Source organism: Crocuta crocuta, unplaced genomic scaffold (genome assembly GCF_008692635.1).
Source record: "Crocuta crocuta isolate KB4526 unplaced genomic scaffold, BGI_CrCroc_1.0 scaffold27, whole genome shotgun sequence".
NCBI lineage: Eukaryota > Metazoa > Chordata > Mammalia > Carnivora > Hyaenidae > Crocuta > Crocuta crocuta.
The window spans coordinates 7426348-7447082 of record NW_027532250.1 but is presented as its reverse complement, the minus strand read 5'-3'; the positions used below and the strand labels follow the sequence as shown (position 1 = coordinate 7447082).

Genomic DNA, 20735 nt, shown 5'->3' with positions numbered 1-20735 from the left:
TTGTGAATGTGGCCAAGCGTATAAAAACAAGAAGGTTCAAATAAACAAAATCTAAGAAGATAAATCAATTGATGGTTAACACCAAAGCAATAACTTAGGGAAAAAAACCCAGTAACTTTGGATGAAACTGGGAGTTCTTTTCTCGAGCAAATGTTTCTAAATAATTAAATGATAATGAGTAGCAGAACAGTAGAATTAATTCTAATACTTTACCATTATGTGGTTTACTAGCTTTGATAACAAATAATAAAATTCATATTAAGAATGTAACCTTTGAGAACGTAATATTGTTCAGTTTATGTAATTTCCTCTATATCCCTGGGTCTTTTAGGAAAAAATTTTAACTTGGGCATTTTCGGAAAATGAGGGAGGATCTGGAGAAAACGAGGAACCCACGCGGCCTTTGTGCCGCCAATCAGGCTTCAGAACAATGGACACCAGGAGAAGCCTTTAGGTACACGCTTTCTATAGTGTTTCCTGTCTTCAGTCTACTTTGCTGCATAAGCAACGTGCTGAAGGTATTGCTGCTCATACAGCAGCTTCCCTGGCAGAGAAGGAAGAAAATTTGCCCAGCTCTTGATTCCTGGGTAAAATTTCCATCGTGAGCTCAGTTACTAAAAAGTGTGTCTGGGATGCCACTGCCCTGGGGCCAGAGAATCCGTGATGCCCTCCAGCGTTTTCGTGGAGAGGAGTCCTCTCTTTCAGTGTGTCCCAGGCAGTGTGGTGCCCAGGCACGGGGAAGGGATCCCCGGGCAGCTGACAGCACGAAATAATGACTGATCTGCCCAATGAGGTCACAGTTTAAACTGATGACCAATCACGGTAATAATAAAATAGACCGATCATTTGAAATTGTTTGATAGAATCTTACATTCCCCTTGTCTTCCGAATTCATTCCATCGCGTGGTGATAGCCTCAGCCTGTGTCCAGAAGACGGGTTTAACCCTTTGAATGTTAGCATTGAGCAAAATTTATACACTTGGGGGTTGGGAGGGGTGGAGGAGCGGCCCGTGGGACACGGGGCTGACGAGGGGAGGGGGACAGGGCAGAAAGGCCAGCTGGGGGTTGATGCACTGGGGGGGGACAGGGAGGACCCAGCAGAGCTCATACAGCAGCTGGGCGCAGTGCGCAGACACAGGGGACCAGCTGGCGGTTGATAGTTTGTGGGGGAAAACCCAGGGACGGACACAGAAGGGGCAGTGGCGGAAGACGTGGAATCAGTATGGGTCCCAGCACGGCAGGGAGAAGACCCCACGGGGTTGAAAGAGGGGGATGACTGGCTCACGAGGGGGCTGGAGCCCCTGGCGCCCCTCAGAGATGAGGCTGGGGCAGGGCTGGACAAAGGCCAAAGACAGGTGGGTGGGGGCCCCGGGGGAACATAAATGTGGGTGATGACAGGCATCAAGATGTATGTGGGTCTGGGGACGGATCAGGGTCTGGGGGGAGGGAGAGAATAACATAATGGAAGGAACAAGGTGGGCGACTCGGAGAGTAATAGAGACAAGGTGCTCAGGGACAGGTGACACCAGCCGGAAGGGTGGGAGAGGAGATTCGGGAGACTCAGGCGCATGGGGAAGGAGACAGGGGTGCACAGGGAGAGCCCAGGCCCTTTGCACCTTCCCTGAGAAGGCGCGGAGGGAAGCATGGCCTCGGGGGAGGAAGGACCGAACCAGCAGCGGAGGAGGGCAGAGGGAGGCCGAGGCAGGGAGAGGGTCCACGCAGAAGAGGGGCGGCGAGAAACCGCAGGAAACCAAACAGGAAGGAAAGATGGTTTCAACCCCGAGGGACAGAGCAAGGAGGGGAGAGGCGGCGGGAGGCTGGGAGCAGGGAGCAGCTGGGTGACAGGGAGGGTCTCGGAGGTGAGGGCATGACAGACCCTGGAGAGGAAGCGGGGAGGCCTGTGGGTTCGCAGGGGTTTCCTGTGGGCGCCGGGCGGACTGTCACGGGAACGTGGGCAAGGCTGGTGAGCAGCTGGGGGCCGCCGGCGAGTCCCTGGGCGCTGGGGTTTGTTCCGAGGCGGGGGGGGGGGACAGGGGGGTAAAACGACGCGGTCTGCAGCTGGTGACCGGTGGCATGCCCAGGGGAAGCCGGGTGGAGCAGAGCGACCCAGCGACCGTCCCCTGCCGGGTCTGGGGTGGAGAGGGAAGATGGGAGGCTGCGTGGCGGCGAGGACAGCGAGGGGGACTGGTGTCACAGCCCGGGACAACGGAACTGGTTCTGAGATGCCTGCAGCGGAGAGCAAGAAGCTGGGAGGGGCCGCAGGGGCCGGGGAGTCAGGGCCGGGGGACCCCGAGTGGGGAGGACCCAGATGGGACCGCACTCGCCTCGGGTGAGATGCAGGGGAAGCCACCGGGCCCCAGGACACCCCAGCCCTCTCCGGCTGCAGAAGTGGAGGGCACGGTCCCGTATGCAAAGGAGGCGCGACAGTGTCCTGGAAACAAGCACAGAAACAAATACAGCAGACAGGTTCGCTGACCGGGGTTCTGCCCTTCTGTCCCGGGGACGCCCTTCCAGGTCACAGGATGCTACGCACCACGGGCAGGTGGCACAAGCTGGTCCAGACGCTGCCCTCCTCCGAGAGGACCTGGGTGTGATTTTTGTTGCGAGCATCTTCACATAGGGATGGGCCACCACCAGGAATCCCACCACTACCCAGCGCAGGTGGGCCCTGGCCGTTCTTCCTCCTCTTCCTCCTCTCAGTCCCTCCCCTGCTGCCCTGGCCAGCGCCTGTGCTAAGAGAGGGGGAGTCAGACCTGGCCTTGCCCATGTCTCCTGTGTGGAACCCCATCAATACGAGTGCAAGAGACTGGTTCAAATCCCAGCTTGACTACCCCTTGCTGAGGGACCTCCTTAGGCCTCTTAACCCCTCTAGCCTCAATTTCCTCAGCTGGACCGAGGAAATTACACAGATTCCTAGAAGGCAGAGCAGTGGAAGAGAATGGTGAAAAAGAATGCATGAGAGATATCTATAGTAAATGATGAAGAAATGCTGGCGAAGCAGGCTCCTGCCTCAGGGCATTTGCACATGCTATTTCTTCTGCTTGGAACACCTTCCTTTTGATGCCCACATGCCGTCAAACTTCAAAGAGAACCTATGACCATTTCATGCCCCCCCCACACCTTCACTCCCCAACCTTCTTTCCTGCTTTATCTCCCCCCTTCCCCCATCGGTCACCACCATCTGACACTTTATGTTAGGTGTTTATTTGCTACTGTCTGGCTCCCCCACGGGAATGTCAGCCACAGGAGGGCAGGGAGTTTTGTGTTTCACCGCAGTATCCCAACCTCTAGAAAGGCTCCTGGCACACAGTAGGCGCTCCACAGGGAAGGCGGGGCTCCGCTCGGACCCCTTACAGCGATGCCACCCCCCTCCCTGTGCGACCCCGGACAGTTATTTCCACTCTTCCCACTCCCGAGGAGCTCTGGCCTGCCCCAGGGCGTTCGCAGAAGCCTTTCCACCCTGAGCTTGCCGGGAGCGGACGTGCTGGCCCTGGGGCTCCCCTAGCACTTTTCAGGATGGCTCCCCCAGTGCCTGTTTTGCTTCGTTTTCTCAGATGCACGATTGCGAACGCGGAGGNTCCTTGCCTCTGCAGGCCTCCCCCTCCCCCTCCGAGAAATGGGTGGGACGGTTGGATGAGTTGCCCGGCGCGGTGGTGGCCGGCCGGCTCGGGAAGCCCTGCGCAAAGCGAGTCACGTGTGGATACTGTTGGCGTTGTGATTTACAAGTTGAGGCTGAGATACCCAGGAGACGGCGGCCCATTCGGATTTCCAGGCTGCTCCCCGCCGCCCGTGGTGAGGCCTGAGCCGGGCTTGAAATCCGGCCAGTCTCTGAAGACAAGGCCACGAGGTCAAGGTTATGGGCCAGATCCTGGAGAGGTTTCGAGCTGAGTGGCCAGCCCAGGCGCTGCCGTGGCGAGGCCAGAGTCAGCCGCGGTGTCGCCGGACCGGTTTTCTCATCTGCCAGGTGGGCCTGGGCCGCGGCCTGTGTCCTGTGCTGGGGGAGAGCAGGGAGCAGGACGGCCCAGCCTCTGGGCTCCTGGGCTTGCCCCAGAGTGGGGACTGGGGGATTCCCTTGACCGAGGAAAACAAGTGTGCGCAGGAGCTGATGTAATTAACACCCCGAGCCCTTGGGCTGGAAGAAGAGAGAGGGAGGGAGGAACAGGAGGGGGGACAGAGGAATGGAAGGCTGGTGACCCCCGATGGGGAAACTGGAGAGAGGATTCCTGGAGGCCCGACTTCAGACTCAAGACTCGAAGAAGGTGGAAAGTGAGGCTGGAGGCAGCCAGAGGCAGTCTTTACATTTGTTTCTCTTCCTCCCCCTGGTGTCACCTTAGCACTTTCCCCAGCTTCCTCCAGGCCTCCACTCAAAGGTCAGCTCCTCTGAGCAGCCTTCCCAGACCACTGCGTAAACACACCCCCGTCCCAGGCCTCTCTCTTTGCCCCGGCCTCCAGTTATTTCTTTTCGTTATATTTATATGCTTTTTTGTTCACATGTGTCATCCTGCGCTTGCCTGGAGCTTGATGAAGATGGGATCTTGTTCACAGCTGTCACCTCTGCACCCAGCCTGGCACACGGGAGGTGCTCAATAAATGACTGAGGAATGAATGAATGAATGAGTGAATGGACAGAGCCAGGCAATGGAGGACAAAGAGACACTCCCCTTTGTTTCTGGTCATTCCGGTTCTGGCTTGTAGGGGACAGTTTCCCGAGCTGCGGACAGGCAGACAAGAAGGTCAGGTGAATAGAGGGACAGGGGACAGACAGCTCCAGGGCCCACTGGCTGTCCCTTCCTCCTGGGGCCCCAGGAGGGAGGCTCATTTGCAGCATGTTGCAGCACCCCCAACAGGGCAGGCAAGCCTGTCCCTGCCGCTGGTGAGAAATCTCACACGTTGTAAATGCAGCCTGGCTCCCTTCTGGCTGCGGCAGCCGGGTGGATCCGCCTTGGGCTGGTCTGGAGGTCCCCGGGGTTGCCCTGCTGGGGGGTGTATGGTGGGGCCTCCTAGACCCTGGGATCCTCTTCCTGGGGGGCGGGGCATGGCCCTGGGTTCAAATCCCTGCCCAGCCATTTGAGCTGTGTGATCCTGGGCAAGCTATCCCACCTCACCATCTCCTGTAAAAGGCACCGTCGTACTAAAAATATGAAATAATAGAGTGCCTGGCTTTAGTTGAGGGGCTCTTATCTGCTTGTGTGCTGTTGGACCCCCTTTTATATTTATAAATCTAGATTTAAATTCATAAAGTGTACAGGATTAAAAGAAAGCCAGTGATATTGAACTAGGTTTATTTGGGTATTTAACAGCCAAATGCTTGCTACAGGGACAGCTGTGCTTTTTTGTAATAACGAGATCTGGTGGCAGGTCTAATAACTACAGTCATTTTGACGGTGGGAAGAGGGACCTCTCGAAGGTGAGGCCCGTGCTTGCTGAGTGTCAAAGCCACAGTCCAGCTTCTGCCCTTGCGGTTCATTCCCATGTCTGCCCGTAAGGAAAGGAAATGCTAAATTTCGCTTGGAGGTTAGTGGAAATCTAGATGTACCTTTCTTCCCCAGTCCAAGTTCATGGGTCCCTGCTTTGCCCCATGGGCCCCCGGAGGTGGTGGTGAGTGACGGCATGTCTCCAGGACAGTCTAGGTGGCCAGGAACCCGAGTGCATCAGGGAGGGGACACCTCAGGTGTCCTCAAGAAGGCACTAGATGCAGAGTCCCTTGGGTCTGAGTCCAAATTCAGCAGTGACTGCCGGTTCCCAGGCCTCCTCAGCCTTTTGCTCTTGGCCTCCAGGAGGGAAGGAGGATGGGGCAAGAAAGCAAGTGTCAGGTGCCTGGCACAGGGGCTGGGGCCCTGGAGAGCAGCTCCTGGGTTTTGGGGGCTGTGGGAGAGGTTGGGGGCCAGAACGGGGCTCTCGGAGAGGGGAGCACCCATTCTGTACCCGATGTTCTCTCTGGGACTTGGGCCTGTGTGAGACTCACTGTGTCCCCGGGTGGGGTCAGGGGAGTGTGTGTGTGTGTGTGTGTGTGCACACGTGTGCGTGTATGTAGTCTAAATGTATGTTTTTGGGGGCACGTTTGAGGAGGGTGGGGGGGTTGCATGTTGGTGGAGGAACCCAGTGTGATTGGATGGGTGAGTCTGTGTGTATATTTGTAAATGGGCGTATTTGTGTGTGTGGGGTCCACTCTGGGAGTGGATTGTTGAGTGTGTGTGTGTGAGGGTCTGGTGGGGGGCATTCTGATGGTGGTCTGTTGGGGTTCAGGTTGGGAGTCTTTGGTGCTGGTGTGAGTGTGAGAACATGGGTGTATTTGGGGGCAGATGGAGGGGTGGATTGTGTTTGCACACTCACATCAGGGCCGGTGGGGGTGTCCGATGTGTGTCTGTGTGAGCGTGTGTGGCCCTGTCACCGCCGGCTCCAGGCCTGGCCACATAAACTTCACACCCCTGCGGGCGGGCTCTGTCGGCCCCGCAGTGGCCGCGTCAGGCAATGGGAAGCAGATGGGCCGGGATGGAGGCCATATGGGGGGGGGGGGTNGTGTGTGTGTGTGTGTGTGTGTGTGTGTGTGTGTGTTGAGGGGTGGCTCAGGAGATGCCAGCTAGGTGAGGACGCTCCCCTGAGAAGCCAAAGCTGATCCCCGGGCTGTGCAGCTTTGGGCACTGCACGCACCCTGTGTGCCTCAGTTTCTCCAGCAGGGCCACAACAGGGCAGCTATTTGGGATGGGATCCTGGGAAATTTGGGGCCATTCGACTTCCCATCTCAGGGTAGAGCCTTAACTCTAGAAAGCTGGGCAGACCTAAGCGGTAAGGGCAATAATAATAGGCATGACCGCTAACCTTGACCGTGTGCGGGGCATAGAGAGTGGTTAAGAAGTGGGCTCTGGAACAAGAACGGCCTGGGTTCTGATCCCTGCCCTCCTCCTTCTTGGCTGTGTGGCCTCAGGCAAGTCAGGATTCTCTGTGCTTCCGTTTCTCCTTTGTAAAATTGAGGTAATAAAAACGGCACTTATCTCCTTCCATACGGTCTGGAAGGTGGTGAGTGAACTGGGCCGCGTGCTCACCACTGTAGCCAGCCCCACGCTGCACTGGCCAGGCTTGGGGCCCCAGAGCTGTGTGGCACAGCCTTTCATTAAGTGCTAGTTTTGAGCCTCAGCCAGTCAGGAAGCTGACCTGGAGCACAGACACAGATAACAGGGCTCGGGCGGAGTGCTCAACAGGCACTCAGTCCTCCCCTCCGGTTAGAATTCGCATCCTTATGGGCCCCTGTAGGGGAATCTCGTGGTGGTTCCTAACCAGCACCCACTCCTCTCCTCTGATCCTCAGCCCAGGGTTTCTGGGTGGAGCCAATGCCATTCTGGGGGGCGGGGATGTGACCCAGCACTGACCAATTAGAGCACTGCCTCTTCTCAGCCAATGGGAGGCTGGCCTGGGATTTTAGCTGGAGCCAGGAGGAATCAAGCACTTTCTTTCTGCGGGGGTTGCTGGTTGGGTGGAAGCCTGGAGGGTGGAGATCATCTGCCTCAATGAGTGTGGAGTTTGACAGAGAGGAGCAGCAAAAATGGACAGAAAGCATGTTCTCATGGTGACGTCTGAATACCTAGATGCAGCCATGCTGGGTACCATTATGGTGGCTGCTTTGTGGCTAAGAAACTGAGGCCAGATTCAGGGTCACACAGCAGGAAGAGGCAGAGCAAGGGTTTGAACCCAGGCCGACTGACACCAGCAGCTCTGCCCTGATCCTCTAGACCCCACAGAGCCCTTTGGTGTAAATCCCTCCCCCTGGGCTAGAGTCCTCTCACTCGGACTAGTGTTTGAACTCAGCTATTTCTGATCATCCCAAGGGAGAATATTTCCTGCCTTGGGCAGAAAAATCAGGAGAGAAATGAGAGCCCTGTGGTCTGGCCCCAAACTCAGTTTGGGCAAGCTTCTGCCAGATGAGAATTTTCTTTCTTTCTTTCTTTCTTTCTTTCTTTCTTTCTTTCTTTCTTTCTTTCTTTCTTTCTTTCTCTTTCTTTCCTTCTCTCTTTCTCTCTTTCTCTTTCTCTCTTTCTCTCTTTCTTTCTCTCTTTCCTTTCTCTCTTCCTTCTTTTTTTAATGTTTGTTTATTTTTGAGAGTGGGGGAGGGGCAGAGAGAGAGGGAGACACAGAATCAGAAGCAGGCTCCAGGCTCTGAGCTGTCAGCACAGAGATCAACACGGGGATCGAACTCACAGACCACAAGATCATGACCTGAGCCTAAGTTGGACGCTTAACCGACTGAGCCACCCAGGTACCCCTTTCTTTCTTTCTTCCCCCCCCTTCCTCCCCTGCCCTCTCCCTCCTTTCTGAAATAAAATCTTGCTTGCCCAGCCCACCTCACCCTTGGGCTGTGCCCTTAACTGTGCCTGGACGACCTCCATCTCGGCCCTGCTCCAGGCCTAGGTGGCTGTGTTAGGCCCAGTGCAGCAACCGTTAGCAACGCTTATTAAAATGCAGACCCCAGGGCCCTGCACGGACACAGGTGTGCTTGCACCCTGGGGGTGGGGCCGATGGGGGCAACACCCAGCGGAGATTCGGGCACAGGTGACCTATTGGATGCTGCATGAGGGTGTCCTTACAGGGCCTTAAAGACTGAGGGTAAAAGTTGGGCCAGGAGCAGGGCAGAGGCTGGGGGGCTGGACCCCGTGGAGCTGGAATTGACTGAGGACGGGTTCCTGGAGAAGGGGACCACTCAGTCTGTTGGACATTTGTACTCAAGTTCCACCTTCACCAGTTTTTCATGCTGGGCAGGTGTGTCCTAACTTCTCTGAGGCTTGGTTTGCTCAGCTGAGAAGGGGAGATTCAAAAGCACAGCATTCAGTCTGTGTTGGGGGCTGTCAGCACGTACCAGGCTCTGTGCTCGGCCTTCACACGGAGAAACAGGGTGCATCCTCAGGACTCCCTGAGGTGGGTGCTGTTATTACTTTTTTAGAAAGGAAAACCAATGGGCGCCTGGGGGGCTCAGTCGGTTAAGCATCTGACTTCGGCTCAGGTCATGATCTCGGGTTCGTGGGTTCGAGCCCCGCGTCGAGCTCTGTGCCAACAGCTCAGAGCCTGGATCCTGCTTCGGATTCTGTGTCTCCCTGTCGCTTTCTGACCCTCCCCTGCTTGTACTTCAGCTCAGGTGATGATCTCACAGCTCATGAATTCAAGCCCTGCGTCGGGCTCTGTGCTGACAGCTCAGAGGCCTGGAGCTGCTTCAGATCCTGTGTCTCCCTCTCTCTCTGCCCCGCCTGCTCATACTCCGTCTCTCTCAAAAATAAACATTAAAAAAAAAAAAAAGAAAAAAGAAAGAAAACCAAGGCTCAGAGCGGTCATGTTCCTCGCCTGAGGTCACACAACCGGTAGGTGGTGGCAGAGCTGGGCCTTGGAGCCTGGCATCTGGCCTTTACCAGAACTATGTAAGGTTTTAGCTTTTATTTTATTCAGCACCGCAACCCTGGTGCCCGCTGCATGCTGCTGGTGTATATGTGGAATTGCTCATTCTCCCCGGATGTGGGAGATTCTCAAGCAAGTGCTAATCCTTGTGGTAGAGCCTTGGTCCTCTCTCCGCGCTTCGTGTAACAGTCGTACCACGCCCAGGGTGGTTTTGAGCGTTACCTGCGAGAATTCTAGCGCCGTCGCACGTGCTCCGTGGCCATGGGCCAGTTTGATCAACTTCCTTGTCTGGTCACTCTGGTTTCCAGGGGGGATCCTGTGTCCCTCACAGACCACAAAGGGACAGATACATGAGTCCCTAGCTGTGTGTTGTACTTTTTAAATACTCAGCCTCTGATCTACTCCCCCCCGCCCCCAGGAACCAGCGCAAGAGAGGGCCCGGTGCCTGGCCCGGAATAGGCCCCCACGGATGTTTGTTGAATGACAGAAGGAAATGCAGAGCCGGCTGCAGGGGCGGAGTGTCTGGCACAAGCCCCGCCCACCACCCACCAGCTGCCAGCTCAGAGCCGAGCCTGGGTTTCCACATCTGCCGGGAATGTTGGGAGGTGGGCCGCCCTGGGGGGAGGCAGTTCCCGGCCGGCTGCGGAGCTGGGGATCGTGGGAAGACTGCCAGGGGGAGGCATTTCCTCCGTGAAGCCCTGCAGCCGAGCTGGGGCGGAGCAGCGACTCACTGGGTCCTGGTCCAGCAGAGGTTGCGAGGGCAGGCCCGGGGCCGTGGGACTGGAGCTCTGCCAGCTGCAGCCCTTGGGCGTCAGGCTCTGCCCCAGGATGAGGGGCAGCGTCCAGGAAGTGTCACCGTCGGATTAGTCACATCACCTTTCTGAGCCTCAGTTTCCTCACGGGCGCCGCAGAAGGGCAGTTAGTTGCCTGGGCTTGGCGGGGCTGTTCTGAGGTCCCGAGGGGCCACACATGCCAACCAGGGTGGGTTTTATTATCGTAGGGAGGACAGGAGCCTCCTGGGAATGAGGGCGGCCGCGCGTCGGAGGCAAGATGCCTGGAGGGCCTTGGGTGAGTCACTTCCCTCCGCAGGCCCCGGCGTCCCCCAAGGGCCCCAGACTGAGACAGGCACACGGATGTTCTCAGCGGCAGGTACTTCTGAGCCAGATGTTCAACCACCATGAAGAGATTTGGCAAACACGACAGCAAAATCACCAACAGTAAAAGACCCAGGATGCCCAGTTCAATTTGAATTTGAGATACGCAACGAGGAAGCTTTTAGTGTAAGTATATCCCGTGTAATATCTATTAGTGTAAGTATATTCCATGGCAGGCCCTGTGGGAGGCATTTTGCTCCCACTGCCCCGCCCCGTTTCCTTCTCACATAGACCTGAGAGCCTTTGGCAGAGCCCCACTGATGTGGCGACTCTCAGCCTCTACTCAGTTCCCAGATGGCCGTTTCGAGAGCCATTCCCAGATGGCCAGGGCCAGCCTGGCAGCGTCCTTGCACCTTCCCGTTGCCCCAGCCGTTACCTGCTGGGGAAGTCCCTGTGGGTCACCAGTGCCGGAGGATGTGGTGACTGGGGAGCTGGGTGGGCAGGACCCCCAAGATGTGTGAGCAGAGGGGAAACCCAGAGGGAGGGAAACAGATGAGCTTCTGGTCGCCAGGGCCAGCGTGGCCTCGTCAACAAGTCCCTCGCAGATATCCTGGGTGTGGCCTGGGCCGAGCCCCCTCTGGGTTCCTGGAGTGAGCCGTCTCCCCATCTGCATGCCCCTTGGGGAAATGTCGGCCCCTTTCTGAGCTGAGCCCCGTCCCCTCTACAAAGAGGCATTCATTCATTCACTCACTCACACATTCACTCATTCATTTACTTGTGCTTTACTCCCACAGATATTTCTTGAGCACCTACTATTTGCCCAGGCATGATTCTTGGCATGGAGCACGGGGAGATACACCAGAAAACAAGACAAAAAGCCTTGCTCTCATGGAGCTGACGGTTTAGCAGGGGCGACAGATATCAGACATGTCAAGATAATTTCAAGTGGGAAAAGTATTAGGATGGAGATAAAGCAGGGGGTGGTGATGGAACGTGATTTTTTTCGGGGCCCCTAAGGACAGGGCAGTCCAGGAAGTCATCCCTGAAGAGGTCGAGGTCGTGGGAGAACAGACCCAAACGGAGTCTGTAGAGAAGCTGGTCGTCTGGGACAGCTATGGGGAAAGTGCTCCAGGCAATAGGATCAGCAAGTGCAAAGGCCCTGGGGACAGAGCAAGCTGGACAGTGGGAGAAGGTGTTGGAATTCAGTGAATCAGAGAGAGCCTGGTGGGGCCGAGGGGGCTGTGAGCGAATCATGTAGTGCTGTGTGTGTGCGGGTCACAGCTGGGGACTCTGGGTTCCGTGAGTCACCTCCTGCAAGAAAGCTCCCCCGATGACTCTGACTGAACTAGCCCTGTTTCCATTCTTCCTGCTCATTGCCATGTGGCATCATCGTCTCTGTGCATAAGATGTATTGTCTTTCTTTCTCCATAATTACAACGTCAGCTGGCCAGAGTCACCTCCTGCCTGCCATGTGGCATGGAAAATGTGGCCGCAGGGACCCGAGCCTGGGTGCCGTCGACGGATGGCAGGGAAAATAGGTCCTGTGCTTTGTGGATTGTGGTTCTGACTCGATTTCAGCCTCACGAGCCAACTCTGGGACCCAAGCCCTGAGTACGACGAAATTGTCCCGAAATAATGTTAATAATCGTGGCTAACTTTCTTTGGATGCTTGCTGTCTGCCAGGCACTGTGCTAAGCACTTTTTTAAATTATGGTATAACACACACAAAATTCACTGTTTTGAACTGTGCGATTCAGTGGCATTCAGTACATTCACAGTGTTGTGCAACCACCCCACTCTCCAGTTTCCAGAACATTCCCATCACTCCTCAAGGCAGCTCTGTACCATTAGACAGTCACTCCCCGTTCCCCCTCCCTCTGGCCTCTGGAAACCACTAACCTACTTTCTTTCTGTCTCTACAGATTTGCCATCTCTGGGTATTTCACGTTAATGGAATCACCCAGCATGTGGCTTTTTGTGTCTGGCTTCTTTCCCGTGCTCTTCCACGTTGCAAGCACGTATCTGCGCTCCAGTCCTTTTTATTGCCCAATAATAATCTATTATATGGATATACCACATTTTTTAAATTCATTCATCAGCTGATGGAGATTTGTTTCCACTTCTAGCCTATTATGAAAGGTGCTGCTGTGAACATGTATGTGCAAATTTTTCTTTGCATCCTGTTTTCAGTTCTTTCGGATATAGAACAAGGAGTGGAATTGCTAGGTCACATGGTAACTCTATGTTTAATTTATGGAGGAGAAGCCAGCTAAGCACTTTTTCAAGTGTCCACGAGCTTGGCGAATTCTCACCACCAGCTCATTGAAAGGGGCTCTGCATTGCCCCATTCTGCAGATAGGGAAACTGAGGCTCAGAAAGCGGAATTCATGGGGCACTTGGGTGGCTCAGGCAGTTGAGCGTCCAACTTTGGCTCAGGTCATGATCTTGTGGTTCGTGGGTTCGAGCCCCGCGTCGGGTTCTGTGCTGACAACTCAGAGCCTGGAGCCTGTTTCAGATTCTGTGTCTCCCTCTCTCTGCCCCTCCCCTGCTCATGCTGTCTCTCTCTCAGAAATAAATAAAGCATTAAAAAAAGAAAAAGAAAAAGACAGCGGAATTCATGAACCAAGGTCACACCGGTAAGAAGTGATGAACTTGGGTTTGTTGGATTCTGGGCCCCCGTGAGCCCAGGCTGAAATGGGAGAGAGAGGAAGAGTGAGAACAGGGCTGTCTTCCATCCATGTATGGAGGAAGCTGAGGAAAAACGTAAAAGCCAGCCCTTCTCTGTCAGACTTGCTTGGGTTTCAATCCCCCTCGCTCCTTTCTGCCTGCGTGGCTTTTAGGCAAATAGGTTCACCTCTCTGAGCCTCTGTTTCCCCATGAAACAGTGCTAAGGAGAGAAAACCCTTCAAAGGGTAGTTATAAGGATGAATCCTATTGTCATTACAACTGTTTGTTATTATGCTTGTTTGAACACAAGGGGAAGGGGTGTTTCCAGCAGTGAGATCGCGTGCTCTTGGCTTGGGTGGGGCTGGGGGGACGGCAGGGAGGNGGGGGTTGCAAGAGGGCCCGGAGCCGGAAGGGGTGGGGAGCCGGGCATAGAAGTGGCATCCACCTCAAAGTCCCATGTCCATAACGACACTGAATACTTTGGATGGGAAGCCAGGGCCTAGTTTCCCAGAAATGCTAGGGACGCCACCTCATCAGAAGGGAAAGTAGCCTGGGTCCATTAATTTCCCCAAACCACACTGTATTTTAGGCCAGAAATAATAATAACTATGGCTTGTTAAGTGGACGCCAGAGAATAAAAGTCCAACTTGGACATGTAACTAACGGGAGGGACAGGGTGACTGAGGAGGTTCAGACGAGCTCTCGGTGTGGGCACAGGGTGGGGTGCCCGGCCCTCCTGGCTCCGCTCGGCACAGACCCGGGCTTGCGCTGGCGGAGAACACAGAACGGATACTGAGCACTTGCTTGCTCTCTGCACCGGTTCACACAGGACACACAACAACACTGGACCGTGTTATAAGGCCCACTATTCAGATGGAGAAACGGAGGCCCAGAGAGGTGAAGACCCTCGCCCAGGACGGAACAGCTAAGAAGTGGCTGAGCTGGCATTTGAACCCAGACAAGTCAGGACCCAGCTGAAGCCCAGACTCTGAACCACATGAGTGTCCCTCAGGGAAAGCCGGGAAGGTTTTCGTCTCATGTTCTGCACTAAGCGACCTTGTCTGGCTGAGGTCACTGGCTGCCGATGGAGGAAATGGGGAGGGGGGTAAGGGCACCCCAGGAAGCGTCCTGTGTCCCATTTGCTGGGTGTTTTCCTTCCTGGACTCTTGGGTGAAGTTGTTTCTTGGTGAGTGTGTGTGTGGTCGGGGGGCTGGGGTGACGTGAGAGAGGGGAGACCCCAGCTCCGAAGTTGGGGGATGCTGGCATCAAGGCCAGGTCAGCAGCACAGGGTCCCTCCTGGGAGGCGCGCGGGGAAGCACGCGGCCTGCGTGCGCTGGTGAAGGCTCGGCTCCACCCAGCCTGCAGCCTTGGGCTTGCCAACCGGGCACCGCCACGCCTGGCACCGTATCCCCGGGGCGCCGGGTCTGCTGTGTGACTGGGCAAGTGTAACAGCTTCTCTGGACCTCGGTTTCCCCCCTGGCAAGTGGGGCTGATCACCACACACAGCTGGGAGGGTGGGACGGTCGAGGCCGCTGTTCTTACTTCCACTGCTGCTGCCACTAGAAATCCACGTGGAGGGTCTGCCTGCCGAGGGGCGGACGCCCTTGGCCGGAGCCCCGGGAAGCGTCAGGTGGGAGGGGCCTCGGTGCTGTCAGCCAAGCCTGGCTCCTGCCGGCCACCCGCCCAGACGCCTGCCCGGATGTGGAGGGAGGGAAGGGGGAGGGAGGCCCCTTGTCTTCCAGACTCCTGAGTCACAGTTTCCCGTTCTGCCAAGCACCAGGCGGGAAAGGGGGGAGGTGGGTGGAGGCAGGGGAGAGGGCAGGAGGGAGGACAGTGGGTGGAGAGCTGAGATCCCACTTGTGGCCGATGTTGGGTGGAACAGACAGAAAATCATCAGCCAGGAGCCAGATACCAAGGGTGTCTCGGGGAGTCAGGATGGGTCTTTGCACCCCCGGGTCACAGGCAGCAACATCAATCCCCAAAGTTTCCGAATTGCCCTCTGCCCTCCGTATACACACATGCTCCCCTCAGCTTCGTGATCTTCTTTCTAGTTCTCGAGTTCGTTGATTAGGTTCCAGCCATAGGGCCTTTGCACTTGCACTGAACACTTTGAGGGACTGGCTCTTTTTCAACCTCAGGCTTCAGCTTAAATGTCACCTCCTCAGAGTGGCTCTCCCTGAACACCTGTGCTTTAAAATGTGCTCTTCCGGGGCACCTGAGTGGCTCAGTCAGTTAAGTGTCCGACTTCGGCTCAGGTCATGAGCTCCTGGTTTGTGAGTTCGAGCCCCGCGTCGGGCTCTGTGCTGACGGCTCAGAGCCTGGAGCCTGCTTAGGATCCTGTGTCTCCCTCTCTCTCTGCCCCTCCCCCGCTCATGCTCTGTCTCTCTCAAAAATAAGGATTAAAATAAAATGTGCTCTCCCTACTCCCCTTCCCAGTTTATCCAGCTCGACCATTCATTTATCTGCCCCAAATATATTGAGCACCTACTATGGGCCAGACCTTGCTCCGGCCACATGGGATAAAACAGTGAACAGAGCAATCTCCCTGCGCTTGTGTTGCCATCATTATACCAAGGGAGAAAGACAAGCACACTGTAGTACAAGGTGTGGTGGTAAGGGTTGGGGAGGGGGGAGAATGAAGCACAGTTGGGGGAGTCAGAATCCCAGAGAGAGTGGTCTTCATGTTGGGTGGGCATTGAAGGAAGTCTCCAGAAGTGATGCCAAGCAAAGATCTGAAGGCAGTAAAGAGGGGGCCATGTGAATATTTGGGAAAAGGAGTTTCAGACAGAAGGAACAGTAGGTGCAATGGTCCTGAGGCAGGAATGTGGTCAGAATATTCGAGGAACAGCAAGGAAACGAGTATGGCTCGAGCAGAGTAGGTGAGACAGGATAAGGTCATTGAGGGAAGGGGGTGGGCAGATTGAGCAGCCTCAGTGAGGATTTGACTTTTGTTCCGAGAAGGGGGGCGGGGGGGCTGAGCAGAAAGGCAATGCGGGTGGTGAGACACGGTCAGATTCTAGACAGATTTAAGGGGAGAGCTGACCTATCTCAGTGACGGATTGGGGTGAAGGCCAGCGAGAGACAATGCTCGGGTTGGAATGAAGACCTTCCAACCCTCCAGGCAGCCAGGCGGGGTCCCCTCCCTCACCCCCACCCTGACATGAGGCCCAAGCCCTGGGCCAGGACCCCACCCCACAAATGAATTAAGGCTTCCAAGGTCAGGCTTGAATCTGTGTTGGGTAGGGGACAGCTTCTCACTAGTCAGCCTTCCCCCGAGGAGGGCCTTTGTGGGGGGGGCCACCCTAAGTCGTCTTCTCTTTCTTCACCAGCAGGCCAGCCAGGGCTTGGTCGGGCCTGGGTGGGGGCTGGGTCCTTCCCGGGCCATGCAGGGGGGAGACGTGAAACAGAACCGCCAGTGAGGGGAGAGGGCGGCCAGCCCAGCACCCACCGTTCACGCAGACGTAGCGTCTCGCCGTCCTGGCCATGCTCCCTCACCCCCCTCCCGCTCAGGCCCCTGGGACCCTGTGCAGAGCCCCAGCTGGTGACTCAGCAGAAACCATGGCAGACGGGAGCCAGTGCCCCAGCGCCCGGACCAGAAACCACCCCTGACCCGTCCAGCTGGACGGGAACAGAGAGCAAGTAGGTGGAAAAGCCCTCAGACTAGGAGAGCTGGAGGGAGGTGGCGTGGGAAGCCCTGCCCCCCCACCCCGCCATCCACACGTAGCCCTCAGCCGGCTGCCCCTTCTGGCACACCTGGGGGTCTGGACCCAGGAGGGGGCTCTTGGCTGTTCCGCCCGGTCTTTGGGCTCATCCTGGCCTTGCTGGGTCGTGTTGGGTCGCCAGGGTGTATCATGTGCCACCCACCACATTGTTCCTGTTGTATCCCGCGTCCTGTTCTAGAGCCTTCCATTCCTTTTCATTCTATTGTGTTCCTTTGTGTATTCGTTCAACAGGCATTTATTGAGAATCTACTATGTGCTGGGCAGTGTTCTAGGTGCTGGAGTTACAACTTGGCAGAAAGCAAGTTCCGTGCCCCAGGGAATTCACAGGGAGCCTGGTAACAAATAAGAGAACACCGGGTAGTGGTGCAAGTCACGGAGAAGACGCGTGGCCGAAGACCATAGAACAGAGCTGCACGGGGAGGGCTGGGCAGCTTTCAGCGCTGGGGTGGAGTGGGGTCAGGAATGGCCTCACTGCGAAGGTGACATCTGCGCAGAGACAGAAAGCAGGAGTTTTTCCCTCTGGGGAAGGAAATAACACCCGTCCTAACACTAGCAATAAGCAGCAAGAGCCTGTCCCTTTCCTGAGCCTTTACAGGACTAGCTGGTTCCTCCCTGACACAGCCTTTATGGTCCCCATTGCACAGATGGGGAAATGGGGCTGTGCAGCTACCGGAGGGTCAGGAATACCATTCCAGGTGGAGGGAACAGCAAGTGCAAAGGCCCTGAGGCAGGAATGTGGCTGACATGTTCAAAGAACAGCCAGGAGGCCAGGGTGGCTGGAGCAGATGTCAAGGGGGACAAGGGGCTGGAGGACAGGTCTGCAGTGCATTTTGAGCTACTTAATGATTTCCGAGAATATTTGGGCCTTTGTACCACATAGAACAGCAAACCCCCCACCTGAAATGAATCTGCAAGCATTTTGGTCCAGGCCTTCCTGTTCAGGGCTTGATCTTGCCAAATGGGCTTCTCACTGCCTTCAGGAGCTGGGCCAGCTGTGATTCATTCCTCCATTCTTTCATTCACATATTCATTCGTTCCACCAGCATCTACTGAGCGGGAACAGTGTGAGGAACAAGACAGACAGAGTGGCTGCCCATGGGGAGCTAGCCATCCAGCAGGGGAAGCCCAGATGGAAGATCCCAGAAAGCCTGGTGAGAAAACTGGATCCACCGGCTGCCTCTGGGGAGGGAAGTAACACCTGCTCCTACCAGCAATGACTACTGAGCTTTATTGGACTAGCTCACTGAGTCTTATGTCTGTTGCTGCTCCCATTTCACAGATGGGGAAGGGGGGGCACGGGGAAGTAAGAGGCAGGATGGGCAGAGCCAGGCTTTATTCCTGGGTGGTTGGCCCAGACCCTGCCCTCCCAATGCATCCCGCTGGGGCTGGTCACCACACGTGGAGCGAGGGGGCTTGCTGACAGATTTATGCTGTTGTTAGGCGCAAAACAATTTTTTTTAATTGATAAATTGTTGGGGCGTCTGGGTGACTCAGTCAATTAAGCGTCTGCCTCTTGATTTCAGCTTAGGTCATGATCTCATGGTCGTGTGTGGAGTGTGGAGTCTGCTTAGGCTTCTCTCTCTCTCTCTCTCTCTCAAGTAAATAAAACTTTTTAAAAAGACAGATGCGGGGGGCGGAGGGGAGGGATTCCCAGGGCCGGAGGCTGGTCCCCGCCACGTGTGCCTCCTTCACGTGGCCAGGCCACCCAGGGCAGCAGGAGGACCGGCGTGGAAGGAGGGTGGGGGTTCAGCTCACTGTTCTTTGCAGGCCTTACGGGGTCCCTGTGGGGTCACAAGCCCCCAGGGCAGGTGTGCATTTGTGCACACGGGGTGGGGGCAACCACACGCACATAGGTCACGCTGGAGTGTGGGAGTGTGTGTGCACAGATGACACGTGCCTGGCCGGAGGGATTAGTGTGCGCTCGGGGGCGGACGTGTGTGTGACACAGGTACATCGATGGACACGTGTGCACAGATGGACGTTTGTACCTGAATGGACGCACGTGATTGGCCTGCATTGGTCCCAGAGCTCCGCCGGCACACATGCACGCACAATATACACGTGGACACACAGGCACGTGTACGTGAGTGCAAGGCCCTGCGTGCCACTCACACACGCACACTGAGCCCCAGTGAGCTGGGGAGACCCCGAGGACAGCGTGTGGCGCTCACACTCGACACCAACAATGGAAAGGCAAGAGCAATAACTGCTACGAGCAGCGCTGTCCGCGGGCTGGGGGAGCCAGCGCGGGCCCCAGGGCAGGAGGCCTGGGCTCCAGTCCTCGGTCTTCCCTTCCTGGCCAGGGGCTCTGGGCCGTGGGCTCCACCTCTCTGGTCCTCCATCTCCTCACCCTTTAGGACGCGCCAAGCACTTGGCTTTACATCAAATTGCAAAATCCTTTTCCTCCTCTCTGGCACCAGCCCTAGGTTCATTTTACAGATAGGAAAACTGGGCCCAGAGGGGGTGAGGCCCTTGCCCGGGACCACACAGCCAGGGAACGGTAGATCCAAGATTTGAGGCCGCCAAAAGTTTTCTGTGCCCACAAACACACACCCCAGTCACAAAATGTCTGAGGGACTCACTTAGCCACTCGGAAGAAGCCTCAGGCTATGCACATGCTCACAGGTAGGGTCCTGACTGGAGAAAGGCCCTGGGGTCAGCAGCTCCTGGAAAGGTCAGAGGGCTGTTCCTTCCCAGCAAATGCTGGTGTCCTCAGGGGCTGCTTTGGGGGCCCAAATCCTTTTTTCTTTTCCTTTTTTTTTTTTAAATATTTTTATTTATTTCTAGGAGAGAGAGAGAGACAGCGTGAGCAGGGGAAGGTCAGAGAGAGAGGGAGACACAGACTCTGAAACAGGCTCCAGGCTCTGAGCTGGCAGTCAGCACAGAGCCCGACGCGGGGCTCGAACCCACGAACCGCGAGATCATGACCTAAGCGAAAGTCGGACGCTTAACCGACTAAGCCACCCAGGTGCCCCTAAATCCTTTTTTCTGCTGACCCCTGCCTAAAACTTCACTCTTGGTTCTTCTTTCTCTTGCTTTAAGCAAGGGTCAGATGACTTCACTCGCCTGCAGATACTAGGCAGGTACTTAAATGAGCAAAGAAAGGGGCAATAGGGTTTGGTGGGGACTGTGGTGGGCGGGATTCATTGTCATGTAGGAAAGGGGACCCATCTCCATGGGAAAATGGGGAGTCTGGATATTGATGGAAATCTGTGGGCAAGGAATCCCTGTCGTTTCAAACCTTGGGCTCCAAAGGACTCCTCTGTCCCTCTGGGGGTCCGGCTTGGTCTGAGCGTCCCCAGTTTGTGGTCTCTGCCTGCTGGCTGAGGCCAGAGGCTGGATGCTTACTGGGTGCCCTGGAGAAGTCCCCGGCCTCTCTGCATGCAGGTTTCCTGTGGCCTGGGCTGAGGGAGGACACACCTGAGGGAGCTGGGACTCAGGGGAAAAGCCAGGCCTGGACAGCAGGGCAGGCACTGTCCTGCCTGCAAAAGTCATTTCTCACCCACACCTCCACCCCGCCCGTCTCCTGGCGTCTGCCAGGACCTTAATGGGTAAAACATCCTTCCAGTGCCTAAGTTTTCCCTCCGTCCTGTGATGGGAGCCAGTTCCGGACGAGTGGCTCTGGGCGCCCCGACGGAGGGCGTCAGTGTCCGTCAGCCTGTAGAGTCCCAGAGTTCCCGCAGGGAAGGGTCATTGTGGAAGGCTTCCTGGAGGAGGAAGGGGGCTGGACACAGTTCTGTGGCTGCCTGGGCTGGGAGTCAGGACTCTTGGGCTCCATCCAGACCCCCACAAGGGCAGTGACTATATCATCTTCGTCACTCTGTGTCCTTAGCCTCCAGACGGGAGTCTGGTACACAGTAGGCACTCAGTAAAG

At 56.0% G+C, this 20735-nt stretch overlaps 1 long non-coding RNA gene across 2 annotated transcripts; it reads left to right on the top strand.

Annotated features, from left to right (window-relative positions):
- Positions 1-9806: 9806 nt before the first annotated feature.
- LOC144243266 (uncharacterized) lies at positions 9807-13017 on the top strand. 2 transcript variants are annotated; one of them, XR_013338595.1, is made up of 3 exons: positions 9807-9983; positions 10468-10658; positions 12395-13017. It is a non-coding gene; the product is annotated as an uncharacterized LOC144243266 (long non-coding RNA). The 2 variants fall into 2 exon arrangements; XR_013338594.1 differs by having other exon boundaries at positions 11267-13017.
- The last annotated feature ends 7718 nt before the right edge of the window (positions 13018-20735 follow it).